The sequence below is a fragment of the Artibeus jamaicensis genome, unplaced genomic scaffold (assembly GCF_021234435.1).
Source record: "Artibeus jamaicensis isolate MK-2021 breed Jamaican fruit bat unplaced genomic scaffold, CSHL_Jam_final contig_1016, whole genome shotgun sequence".
Classification (NCBI taxonomy): domain Eukaryota; kingdom Metazoa; phylum Chordata; class Mammalia; order Chiroptera; family Phyllostomidae; genus Artibeus; species Artibeus jamaicensis.
The window spans coordinates 3,817,759-3,831,862 of record NW_026521195.1 but is presented as its reverse complement, the minus strand read 5'-3'; the positions used below and the strand labels follow the sequence as shown (position 1 = coordinate 3,831,862).

Genomic DNA, 14,104 nt, shown 5'->3' with positions numbered 1-14,104 from the left:
CACTGAAGGAGCGGACAGAGAACTCCAGCCCCGGACCTCACAAGCTCTCCTTCAATGACAGGTGACAATCAGCCAAGAAGAGTATCAGTCACCTTTGTTCTCCCATCTAGTGGAAGTGAAGCAAAAGTGACACAAAATATTCATGAAAATTCAAATGACCCTTCCTTCAACTGCTGGATGGTGCAATATGACTAGATGCATAAATATTTTACTGACAAAAAAAAAGTTTGCTTTCTCGAGCTCAGAAATCACTGCCTTGATCTTTTGCTTAAATATAAACTGATAGTTTTCAGTAGCCACGTTTACAAAAGAACCCACATAAAGGCAAAAAGGAAAAACATGCAACAGATTCTGCACAAGAACTTTGGACAAGAGGCAAAATGTTATCTCAGGCCATCTGGGTCCTCAGTTTTTTTGTCTAGAACTTACATACCATCTTGGTTCTCGGCATAATGTTTGCCTAGAACTTACATCAACCTAAAACTTACACAAACCCAACTGCACTGAACATGTACTAAGGACAGAAGATGAAGAGAGGAAGTGGTCAGCAAGGAGAAGGTCACGTCCAAGAACACACCGCTCTTCCATCGACAATAGCTTCCTTATGAATGACCTTCAGTGCAACTAAGGTCCCTGATCCCACTGAACTTATCCCCTGTGGTGGGAGGTCTTTTATTAACAGAGTGATCCTCTGATTTGACTCAAATGTTGGGACAAAACCAGCACACCGATGAGAGCAGTTAATTACTCCTCAGGTCACCCAGTAAGGTTTAATTAATCGAAAGGCACTGGCCTTTCATATGCAAACTGCACTTAATTAAGCATACCACAAAGCAAAGAGGGCCTATTCTGCTTTCAAGTTGCTTACCTTCTAGGCCTAGATAAACCGTAAATGAGAATACATGTTGTAACAAGAGAAATGTGATAATAAAAAGTACATTGAAAATGTGATAAAATAAGCAAAATGCTAATTTTCATTGAGCTGAGAGAGCGTCTTCAAGGATGGGCGTTTCCAGCAGAAGCCCTGCAGAACTGGCAGTGCTCGCGGAAGGAATGAATGGGCGAGAGCGGGCCACGTGGGATTCACTCGGGACAGGCTGAGGCCCTGGGTGTGGCTGCAGGGTGGCAGGCACTGGGGTTAGAAATGGCGAGAATGATGGACAGCCACACGGGGTGACGTACCAGAGTGTGGGCGCACGGGGGTCACACCTGTCAACCTTGCAGGCAGATGCAGTGTGGTTTGAGTGCCGACTCCCATGAGCAACAAGGTGAGCTTTTGCACACTCAGCCCTCAGTTTTCTGATCTGTAAAGTGAGACTAATAACTACCTGGTATTTTAATAGAGAGGATGGACTGAGACAATTCATGGGAAACTCTCACCAGACTGGTAGGCAAAGGAGTGCTCAGCAAATGCTGTCCACTGTTGTTGTTGCTGTTTCAATGATGAACTCATGGATGGAGTTGAATACTAAGTTGAGACGGTTGGGTATTTTACTAAACAAGATAGCACCAGCTATAGAAGTAAAGTCCTACCCAAAAGAATTTCATATCTTGAAAATAATAGCTGTTATTTCTGGTTATAAATATACTAATACGTACCAACTGTAGAAAATTTGAGAAATACAAAAGGAAATAAACTCCCCCGACACCCCATAAAAGGTAACCACCTACCACCACGGTGACTATCGGGCCTTTTTCGATATATTTCTTTTCCACTGTCTCTGTGCAACTTACAAACCATCTACCTCTCTAGCTACTTTCCTATCTATCTACCAACTACATACACATATATTTTTAAAATTACTTTACTATTTCTCTGTTTCCACGGCTGGAGAAGAAGTAAAAGTCAGTCCTCTGAAAGAAAAGAATGGAGATGTGCAGAGACAAACCAAGATGAGGGCTGGACCTACAGAGACAGATGAGGGTAAACGGGGGAGGGAGGAAGGAATCTGAGGAAGAGACACAGGACACTGATTCACCTCCTTGATTTCTGACATCTTTCTGGATCTTGACTGTGAATTCCCTCAAGTGGTGAAACTACTTACATTCCACAGCTGCAGTCACATCTCTCATGAAAAATAAGACCTACAGTTCCATGCGAAACCCATTGTTTCTCTCTGATTCTACTTTTAAAAACTCCTTGAAAAAGCAGATGAGGATCTGATCCAACCTTCTTTAGTGTGACCTTCGCACACACAGCCCCTGCCACTCACCTCCCCTGCTGTTTCTCACTGAAGGGGTTCCTGGCACAGTGGGGGCCCCTCCTTGTAGGTGACCACTCGCACTTATTTCACTTTCTGATGGCAGCCACGCATCCCCCCCCCCCCGCTAGGCACTGCGATTCTTCGGAGCCCCGTTTCTCAAATCGTGCCGGCAATAAAAATTCTGTCATCAACACCGAGTAAGCAAAACCCGCTGTCCCACAAATGGGAACAAAAGTACCCACTGTTCAGTGCATAAAATTCATTCCTTTAAAATAGTAGTTTATTCTTAGCAACCCTTGTTGCTGACTATGTTGAATCCATTGGCTCGGTCATCAGTCAAGCATCTCTTTACAAATGAATATTGAGTGTCTTGTGCAGTAAAAAGAGCCAAGGCTCTGTAGGCCGCCAGAACTGAGTTCAAATTTTAGCTCCGTCATTTAATAGTTTTGGGATATGGAGCGGGTAAGCTAATTTCTCTGAACAGATGTTTCTACACAGTCCAATGGGAATGAAAAGACCTATTTTATAAAGATGTTGTGAAGGGTAAATAACTTTTAAAACATATAGTTTTGACTCAACAAATGTTTTCTCCTTGTCTTTATGCGCTACAGAGCTTAAAGGTGAGTAAGAAATAGATGCCCCCCCAGGAGAACCTTATAAGCTAAAAAGGGAAATGGTTCAAATTATAGAAATAATTAGAATACATTTCAAAAGTGATTAGTGATCGAAGAGATAAAAAATGCTGTTTTGGGTCAAGTAAGAGATCATATCTGGTTAGAGGGTCCCAGAAGATTCCACAGTGGAAGCAGCTATTGAACTAAACAGACTGACTTAGGACTCGGTAGACGGGTGAGAGGCAGGAACTTGCTGTAAGAGGCAGAAAAGGCTTTCCAAACACAGAGGACAGGTGGAACAAACGATACAGAGGAGATGACAGTGATGACGATGACAATGGTGGCAACAATGCTGGTGTCCAACACTCATGCCAGCTGAGTGTGTTCCAGGCACCATGCTAAGTGTTTACTTAATCCTCATCCACCTTCATCCTCCACCCTCATCCTCATAATGATCCTGGAGGAAACTGAGGTGCACAGATGTTAAGTTCCTGCTCAGGGTCACAAAACTAGGGAGTAGCCAGGTAGCATTCAAGGCCAGGCAGTCTGCCCTTGAACTCGCCCTCAGAGTCTAACTGCAGCAGCAACAATAGAACGCATCGCCCAGGAGTCCACGAAATGACAATCATCTTTACAAATTATTAACCTCAACCTTAAACCAATGAATAAATATGTACTTTATCCCTGTATTTTCATATCTGATAATGAAGGCAGAACTCTTTCAACATCATTAAAGGACTGTAATTATTCATTTATGTTTTAAAGTTATTTTAGTAAATTGTAATTGGAACTAACTATTCATTCAGGAAACCCTGCTGACATTTACTACAAGGTAGCTGACAGGTATATCCAGGTACCACAGTGCATTTCCAAAGGTAATCTTCTCTAAAGCTTCAGTTGTTCCTAAAGAAAAAACTTAAAAAGAAAGAGAAAAAGGGAGGAAAGAAGAGAAGGGAGAGATCTGTCAACAACCCAGTAGATGAGAGAGGGAGACATGGAGGAAAACGTCTCAGAAAACCTCGGGCTCTCATTCCTGCTCCCCCCATCCACACTTTGACAGGTCTCTTGACCTTTCAAGAATCAGAGCACTGAGTTTTTGTTTTTGTTTTTGTTTTCACTCTTCACCCAAGGGTATGTTCGTGGGTCTTTGGGAGAGAGGAAGGGTGAGAGAAAGAGACACACTGATGTGAGAGAGAAACACGGACTGAGCACCTCCCGTATATGCCGAGACCAGGACTGAACCTGCGGCCTGGGTGTGCATCCAGACTGGGGACTGAACCCACAGCCTTTCGGGGCGTGGGACAGGGCTCCAACTGAGCCGCCTGGCCAAGGTGGGGCACTGCAGGTTTAAGATTCCCTGGCTCTAATCTGATGGCCAGTCACAACTGTACAGATTCAAAAGTCCTGCAGTCCATATCCAGTCACAATTTAATGCCTTCATTTGATACTTCATGAAGATGTGATGACTTGGTAAGTTTTTAACATATCTTTTCGGAGAGTCACTTTTCATGTTTGCAGTAAATGAGAGCCCTGACTGACAGGTGACAATTGCCTGGCACACCAATTTCTAAGCTGCTAAAGCTCTTGCAGCAAAAGGAAACTATAAGCAAAGAGCGCAGTTCTCAGCCTTTTTACCCAAAGCTGGAGTTGTTTTCTCCCTCACACTGGAAGCTCACTCCTAATATCCCATGACCTTAAATTTATAAAAACAAGTATGAAATCCTTTGAATTTATCTTAAATATGCCTACAACAAAAAGACAACCACAATAAAATTAATCTCATCCCCTAGATGCAAAAAAAGGTAACCATTTAGTTAAAATGATGCCCAGTGATATGGCGCCAGGTAGCATTTAAAATATTCCACTCTCACAAAGGTAAAACTTGGATATTTTTGGATTCCTGAAAGAGGCTAAAATTTTGAAGATTAGGTATGATAGCTGGTTTCATCTAGAAACCAAGAAAGTCGTTTAATCACCTGTTTGATTATCACCACTTACCTTCATTACGAGAGTACATTATAATTGGTTTGATTACTGGATTTGTCAATTACACAGTCAATACCAATCAAGCAAAATGAAATACTTAAGGAACCAATGGCAGAAAACTAATATTCTTTTTCTCAAATAATTATCGCAATTTTAATATAACTGGTTTGTACGTGGAAATAGAATCCTGCAAGTGTTGAAATGATTTGAAATAGGTATGAAATTGAAGCTGGAAAGAGTAAAACTGAGGGAGGGGTGTTGGGGGTGGTTACTTCCATTATCCAAGGGCATTGGATTCTGTATGGATACTTCGTCACAACATCCTGTCGCTCAACCACAGATCCCTAACACTCACAGAGTAAACCCTAGCCTGCCTGGTAAAGAATGAAAGCTTGCAATAACAGTCTGGAATAAAGATTATTAGATTAATCAAGAAACTACTTTGATCTTGAGTTTATTCATATTCCAAAGTTTGGGAACTCTTTGAGTAAATTTTTATATAAGGAAAACATGAAGCATTTTAAAGAAAACTACAGAGTAAAAACATTCAGTTGTTAGAAATAACATTGTTTTATTTAATTTTCTGGTATTATGATAATCATAACTGCAGACTACTGGCCTATGTCATTTCAGTAAACACTTTGGGAGGAATTAGATACCAGGCTTTTCCTTCCCCCAAGAAAACGAAGGACTAACACAAAAAAAAATTGTCATTTCTTTCTACCCCACTAGAGGGTAGTCTCTCAAAACTAGGGCTCCATCATGAATTTAGTCTATTTTTGACCTGTTGATAAATTAATCCCATGTTTCATTCTTCTCAATAACATGCTTTACTAGTATGCTAATTAAGGTGGTACAACAAACATGTTTAAAAATTGTTCACTATTTACTCACAGATGTTCTTTCAGAAGTATACAATGTTATGCTTTTCCCCAATTTCTGATAATTCAGTAAGTCTTTTACCTAATTCAGTGTACATAGCACATTTTCCTGGAAAATATACATTCCGAGTTAATAGGTCTAAGAACAAAGAAAAATCATTTCCTTGAGTATTTAATATGTTACCGTGGAAATACTGGCCCAGAATGGTAGAACATACACCCTGAACACACGTGCACACATGCACACACCCAACGCCCCACAGGCTCCGGCTCCCGTGTGGCTGGCAGGTTCAGTGCATCACATGAGGAGAAGTGAGTGAATGTAATTGGAAATACACATTCTGCAAAACACCCCCTCGTATGCCAGTGTTGTGAACATGCTTTATTTTTAAAAATCTGGTCAACCCAGATAGAAAATGCCACTGCTTTAAAAACAATGTTGCTGAACAGCAAGCGCATATGCTGAAACTGGGAGGACCTATGGAGAGGCGAGCGCCACGCCAGCAGCCCCGGGCGGCTCTTCCCCAACGATGCGGCTTTGCCTCCTCTCCCAGAACTCCGAGGAGAAGCGGTCGGAGGCTCTGAGACCCTCAGGGCGTGGGGGCAGGGTGGGGGTGGGGGGGTTACCCTTTGGGAAATTCTTGTAAGTGGTGTACCCAGCTATTTTCAGAGAGAAAACAGTTTCTCTAAGACTGATAACCTAAAAAAAAAGGAAAAACTTGTCCAAAAATTCCTCCCCCTCCAAAAAAAGGGGGTGGGGGGAAGGGTGGAAAGAAGGCAAGGAGTTGGGGGAGGGAGGCAGGGAGGGAGGGAGGGAGGGGCGCCGATCCCCAGAACATGTGCAAACCTGCTTCATTTATTCTACCCTAAGCAGCAGGGACACAGAACAGACAGGTCGTTTCAGCCAACCAGGCGGCAGCAGCTGCGAGCGCCCCCTGCCGGCATCCCGGAGCCATTGGCTCCTCGCAGGGAGTGGAGGTGCTCCGTTATTAATGACCACCGAGCTGGCAGCACCATGTCAGCGCGACAGCTGATGGGGTGAGCGATGCACCACTAGCCAACTACCATGGAGTCGGGGAGCAGGCCCGTGAGCCCCGGGGACCGGTCCTGTCGGTGCGGGGAGCCCCAGCCGGCCGACTGAGCGCGATTCCGGGACGGGCGAGGCCGTCCGAGCGCCAGCGGCCCGCCTCCCTTCCCATCGGGGAGCGCCGAGCTGGAGGCAGGCGTGTGGGCGCGCGTGCACACCTACAGCACATGCCTGTGTGTACTCGATCACACACACGCACCTCTTCACGCCCGGCAGGAACACGGCCATGTGATGCCCGCAGCTCGGGAGCCGGCCGATCCACACGCAGAGGCGCCGAGGTGCTGCTGTGCTCGCCGCGCCGGCTTCGCAAGGTAAGTTGGAAACAAGCCTTTCCATGGAGACTGGCTCCGTTTCTCCTCCACTCGGTTTGGGGTGTATTTTTACGCTCGGTTCTGCTGTGCTGCTTTCTTCCTGTCGGGATTCTAAGAGCCCTCCTCGTTCCCTTTTACTTTTGAGAAGCAATGGACACGCCGAAGCCCTCGGGCTCTGTGCCTGCCCAGCCCGGCGTGTGTGCTCGCTTCTCCTACAGGCATTTACGAGCCGGCGGCCCGCGGAGGACGAGTGCGGGGGTAGAAAGGAAGTGCCCGCGGGAGAAGGGAGGCAGAGAGCGCCAAGGGGGCCGGGGAAAGGAGAGAAGGGGAGCGCAGGGGGCCGGCCGGATTCCCCCTCGCCCCTTTTTCTTCCCAGTGTGGGTCAGGGAAAGCAGAGCGCCCATCGGTCTGGGTTTTGAAACCCATCCCCCAAACGGGGCAGTTTTCTCCCTGGCACCCAGTGGATGCAGATGCAGGCGCCGCTGCTGTGTGTCGAGCTCTGGAACCAGAGCAGAGTGGGGAATGAGACTGTCACCAACAGTTGCTGAATTTTTGCCAGCCTACAGCTTGCGGCTTGGGGTAAATGACTTCCCTTTAATAACACCCCCTCGCTGGTGGCTGGTCGGAAGGGACGGCGCAACGTCTGATTGCTAATGCAGCTGGAAGTGACACACAGCGGGTGAAGCCATCCCAGCAACCGGGAGAGTTCCTATCTTCCCTGGTAATGAACAGCCTCCCTGCAGGGCGGCTTTGAGGCTGGGCTCCGATTTAAGAGGCTTGTTTGCTCAAGCCCACTGCTACATCCCCTTTGCTGGTATTGAGCTAGATGGCTTCACCTGCCTCTAATTTATTCGTTTTTCACAATATGTCCTTGTTTTTGTGCCTCGAATTTCAGGGGGCACAGGCTTACGAATGTGAGTAGGACCTCCCTAATCTGGTGAAAAGGGGGTACTATGAAAAATAAGAAGAGAAGAAGTAAGGATTTGAAATACCCACCTAGAGAGCAGTGTGCCCTGGTCCTGCAACTGACGTTTCTCCTTGTTAGTTTCAGAAGCGATTCCTGGGAGACAGAATTACTCTCAGTAAACTGTGAGCATCCATGATTCATGGATGATTCAAGGAACACGGTGGGGTTAATTTACGCTTCCAGTCTCGTAAAAGGGCGCAGATACTAGGAGTATGCTTTCAGACAGACAAGGCCAATTGAGGATGCTCACTGCCCCCTTTAATGGGCCCTGTAAAGACGTGGACAGTAAGGGAGGATTTGCATTCCGTCTCTGAAGCTCTGGCCTTCCTGTAGTCCCACTAACCCAATAGTTAATGGAGTCGGCTTCTTTCAAACTGCAGGCAATTTTTTTTTCTCTGACTGTGATTTCTGAATTATCATTGGTTCCCTGGTTTATGATAGGAGCCAAAAAAAACCCCAAAAGATAATAACCAGCCACTTAGATCCTGCCACTTTCCCGTAAATGTGTCAAAAAATGAGCCAATTTACAATGTGTAATGTAAGAAGCCAATTAATTCCAGTGACCTTTGCAAATGGTAACAATAAAGCAGGTCTTCTGCCAGTGTGCTAGCAGCTTCGATTTTCCCTGTGCGGAATGAACAAGTTTAGGGAGAGGTCTCCGGCTCCGATGAAAACCGAATGGGGCTGAGGCTTTAGCTCGCGGTATTGGCAGGCTCGCTCCGCCTGCCTCACACGCACTTGCAGTCTATAGAAAACACACAGTGGATTTATTGCAGAGAGAAAATGCCGTTTTACTTGCTTTTCTGCTCCTCATTAGAGGTGTTGCGTTGGCCACAGAGCAGACTTGGTATTTGGAGCTGCCTCCTAAGTTTCTAACCTAGAGGAAGGGCTTGAAGCAGACTGTCAACCTCCGATTTCAAACTCCTGTAGAATGTAGCACTGCGGTATTGATTTCAGCATTTCTTAGACCTCTTCCGGGGAAACTTTCCATACCAAACACATGCATCCTTAAATCCTACCCAGCCTGTTATAAAACTGCAACCAATGACACCTAAGAACAGCAGATTCACGCCTTAACCTTGGCGAAGCTCACATAAATGCGTATACTGTGGATCACGGAGCTCAATAGTGTGTCCACTGGAGTCTGAGAAGTGCAGTCAGGCCAGACCCCCGGGGCTGTTACCTGATGTGTGTGCCAGTGAGTCTGGCAATCTGATCGGCACCTGCCCATGTCAGGTGATGAACATGTGAGCACCCCGGGGAGGCTTAGCTAGAGCCTGCCCCTTCCCCCCCCACCTGTCACATAGCTACAACAGAAATAATCGCTCTCAGGCAAGACAGGCTTCAAAGGGACATCTTTTCAGGGTGTCCGTTGTCACAGGCAACATGCTGAGTTAGAATACTGATTAGTACATGGAATTTTTTCTTTGGTTGTGGTTGTTGCTGTCAATGGCTTCATACACAGTATTATCAGACTTCTAGGCTGGCAGTTTAGGGACGTATGAAAAAGATGATTGACTTGTGATTCACTTGCTGTATTTTATTCTTTCTTTGTTCTTTTTTTACACCCACTGCTTTTTTTTCCCCCTTGGCCGCAGAATGGGTTTGATGGTCTACTTTCCCTCAGCCCCACCCTGAGTTTGTCCTGAGGGCAAACTGTGTGTCATGTGGCACTGTGATATGTATGGCAAACTAAGTTGATCAGAAAGGTTGGAAACCCGAGTTAAAAAAATAACACCTCTGTCAGTTACACGTTATTCCTTAATTGCTAGTCCCTGAAGATGGTCACAGCGGAAGTGTGTGTTGATGAATCTCAAGATCGCTGAAAGGAAGCTAATGGCATGCTAAACACGGGCCCCTCCCTGCAGCCTCAGCGAGGGTGCCCCCAGAGCGTCCCCGAGACCCACGCTGCTCCAGCCAATCTGGAGAAACAGCGGACACACCTGCAGCCCACTCGGCGGTTGCACGGAGACCTGGTTCTGAGGGTTGAACCACCCGCGTACCCCTGCCTGGTCCCATGAAACGAAGACGAGCAGATAGCGCGAGGCAGAAACTTGGAAGGCCTGCCCACACTGTCCCAGAGGAGGCCCTGACAGGGCCGTGCGGGGAGCACTCAGGGCAGCATCCCTGGGCGGCCCCTGCACCGGGGCTGTTCGGAGCTGGCAAGCCCCTCCCCACCTCTTCTGATACAGTGGTGTCTGCTTGGACACCTGGACAGTGCGACGGGATCACAATGGTCCCTTAGGCTGCAATATCAAAGGAAATCAAATTCTGAAGCAAAGAAAGTAGGTGGTGCCGGAGGACAGAAAGTCACAGGGAGAAATCCCAGTGTTTTCTGTGACTTGATGGAAGGGACAGAAAGAGATCCCAGGAAATGTGACTCAGAGCCGTTGAGTCCAGGGGTAGCAAGGAAGACCAAGTCCCATCTCCAGTCTTAGTGGAGAGATATGCCCCCCCCCACGCCACCTGCCGTATCTGTGTAATTGTCAGGTGTGTGCACAACTGCTTGCTCTGGTGTTCAGTTCTCTTGGGCTGTAATGAGGGCGGGTGATATTTTTAAAGGTGCAATTCATAAATGTGCATTGCATAGCTTCAGTATAGGGGAATGAAGACAGGGAACAGGTTTGCATCCAATAATTGAATTCTAGGATGGAAAAGGACGTTTTGTGGTCAGTCTCATGTGCTCATTTCACAAGTGAGGAAACTGAGCCCCAGGGCTATAACGTCATTGCCCCAAACCACAGAGCTTGTTCTTGGCTGCCTGGGGTAGAAAGCCTGAGACGGTTCCCACATCACCCCACTAAAATGCTGACTTCTAGGTCTCTCAAAGGCAGTATTTTTTTTTTCAGAAAGGGGGGGAACAAGTCCATAGATATATGCCAAAATAAAATAAAATTTGTAGGCAATGTCTTTAGATCTGCAAATATCTAAAAGCAAAAGCAGACATTCGATGGCAGAGGCAGTAATGATGTGTTGGGTATACAACACCCAAACACCAGAAACCCATAATTCATCCTTTGGATACTCCGCTATCTTCTGTCATAAAAATTAGAGCTTTGCCTTGTTTTTAAAACACCTCAGTAATAATGGTGCTATGGCTCTCCTGCAGAGACTCAGCCATGGGTGGTCCCCTGGGAGTTTTCTAGGAATCCTGGGGACTTCCCGCATCCTCTCTCACTGGGTTTCGCTGTAAAGCACTCCCCGCATCCTCTTTCCATGCGCGACCCTTCTCAGGACCCCTGCTTCCCTTCCCTACTGCACTCACACTGAAGAACTGGGAGGACATTTTCAGGACGGGGGCCCTCTCTCCCTGCTGTGTCCCCCGCCCTACCTCACCTCTTCCTTTCCAACGCTCACGTGCCCGTCTTGTGGGCACCTCCTTAACGTCACAGCCCTTTTTGTTTTTCTTCTTGGCAAATGGCTGTCTGTTTCTAAATATGCTCTCCAAATTTTACTTAAGATGATAGTCATGAACTGACTCAAAAACTTTGGGGAAGTAAGGAGGGACACACACACACACAAACAGCATAATTGTGAATATCTGTTTGGAGCTCTACCATTTAGAGAGCACGTCACACCAGCCCAGGGAGGGAGGTGTGAGGATAATCAGCTTTGTTGGAGACTGGAGGAGGTGGCCCCGTGAGGTTGGGGAGAGGCCGCAGTCAGGGGACTCACGTGGGAGCATGGGGGTCTTCTGACGCCCGAGGGGCACCGCACGGGTCCACAGAGGCACTCTGCGCGTCTGCTGGCAAAGATGCGTCCCTCGTTCCCGAACTCCCACTCTACACTCACACCGCCTTTGCACCGTATCACACTCTGTGGGGATAGACTTTCACAAAGAAAAATCTGTACTTCTTAAACCACAGCTAATGAGATGCCTGAGTTAAACAAGACAGACACAACCAACATCTATTCTTGGAGAAGAAGACTGCGTCTTGTTCTACCTCCTCATCCATATGTTTGTCTGACAGCATTAGCACTTTGATAAACAGATACTTGGCAAAGGTTTCCCCAAAATGGATAAAATGGGCTGAGTAAGTGATTCGGGCGCATTCCGGGGCGCTGGGAAGTTTTGAACGTGGTCCTCAAAGTCACTGGATGTTCAACTGCCTACAAGCAAAGCATCCACATAAAAGCCATCTCTGTGTCATCTCCTTCCCGGTCTGTTTGTCTCAGGGAGAAAATGACACACAAAATGCTGGTGAACTCATTCATATTATTCGGAGAGCCCTGAATAGGGGAGATTTTCAAAAGTAACATTGTCCTTGGAATAAATTAACGTCCCTCAACTACATGTTCTTCAGGCTGTTGTGTCAAGCTCCCCTTCCAGAAGGGGGCGCATTCCACAGACAAGGAGCTACTCTGCTTGGGAAGGAGTGCACACCTCCCCATAACCCGGGTGGGCACTGTGAAGACCCAGCCTCCCCAGAGACCCCCCAGTCAATTCAAGGCTTAGCATCAAGAGGCAACCATCTCCGTTTCCGGAGTTCTGAAGCCCTGGACTTCAATCCCCTGAGGGATGAAAGGGGAGGCGGGGATCCCTGACTTGCACAAGCAGGACCTCCAGGTGGGAGAATGTGCTGCCCAGGGACTGAGCCCGTCCACATGCCATGGCCACTCAATGGCCTTCAAAGACTCAGGACGCACCACACTTCCCAATGACATCAACAGTATGGGGTAATTTGCAGAAAATACTTAAACGCCTCATTTCATTGTGTAGAGAGGATTGATTTGTGCTTACGAGACATCGTCTCTAAAATTACTAAATTAATAAAATGACTATAAAGACACAGCAGGCAAACATGTCGGTAGATTCACCCCACTGGTGTAAAATTGGCCTTGTAATACCTCACAGCCTCATAATACCGGTAGATCGAGGCATTTAAATTACATTGTCAACTAGTTTACAGTTTACTGTTGTTAAGAAAAAGAATAAAAACTCAAAATACGTTAGAAAACAGACATATGTTTTCAGTGATACAATGCATTCTGGTCTCTGTCAGTGGAGGACTCTCCTCGTGGCTGTGCTCCGACACCTGAAACTCCCCAGTCTTCCCCTTCATTGCCAAACAGTGTCTGCAGGCTCTACCTTCCAGTTGGCTTTCACCAGAAATCTGTCCCTGGGAAACACCAGGTACTGAACATATTCTACAGAGGGTACAGGGGACCACAGTGGTCTTTACAGAAATTTTAATAATCATCGGGGGTAACTTTAATACACCTCTAGACAGATCGGATTTTGATTTCCATAAAGGCCCAAAGGTTAATGCCTCGCACGGCCCATGTCCCAGGCCCCGGGGGCAAGACCACAGGGAGGAGAACAGGTAGGGCTGAGTCTCAGGCACGATGCTGTGTCGTGTAAGGGACAGCAAGCACGACGGGAAGAGAGAGCCCATGCTACCCCCACGTGAGAAAGAAACATATTCGGAGCCCTTCTAAAAGCAGGAAGCTCTGTTCCTAGGGAGTCTTGAATGAAAACCAGATAAAATGTCATTCTGAGATGTGGGTTTACAAGACTGCCTTCATCCGAGGAGTCGCTTGCTGGTGTGAACAGCTGAACGGATTCACTGACGAAGCACGTCATTTATATTTGTTCTTCTAACTGTAGTTTGTCACCCACGTGTTTTTTCACAAACACCACAGCCGCTCAGAGTGTCATAGGTGACGCTCAGCCAACTTTTTTAAACCAGTGAGGCGTGTGCCAGACTACCGTTTCCTGTAATGAGCAAGCACATTCCATGTAAATACCAAAGTCTCGTTTTTCATTTCCATTACGGAACGTGTCGCAGTGCGCGGCTGTCGGACCAGGTGGTCAAAGGGATGAAGACTGAAACGTGTAATTCAGTAACATCTTGTAAGCAGAGGCCCGAGGGGTTCAGAGCACGGGAACTGTTGCACACGGCTCTCTGCTGGCTCAGGGAATGGGCGGAACACCAGCAGGCCACGTGAACATACGAGCATTTTTGGACCATTATGCTTGCATTTTCCTCACTGAATCCTCACAATAAGCACATAAAGCAAGTAACTTTCCTTTTTTTTAATCCTCATCCGGGA

At 46.8% G+C, this 14,104-nt stretch overlaps 2 protein-coding genes across 5 annotated transcripts in view; one reads left to right on the top strand and one right to left on the bottom strand.

Annotated features, from left to right (window-relative positions):
• IMMP2L (inner mitochondrial membrane peptidase subunit 2) overlaps positions 1-14,104 on the bottom strand; it is a 623,205-nt gene that overhangs the window by 298,123 nt on the left and 310,978 nt on the right. The gene's annotated exons all lie outside the window — the stretch shown is intronic.
• LRRN3 (leucine rich repeat neuronal 3) overlaps positions 6,572-14,104 on the top strand; it is a 32,268-nt gene continuing 24,735 nt past the window's right edge. Inside the window, exon 1 of the mRNA XM_037156080.2 lies at positions 6,572-7,083. The gene's annotated coding sequence lies outside the window, so the exon portion shown is untranslated. The remainder of the gene's footprint in view (positions 7,084-14,104) is intronic.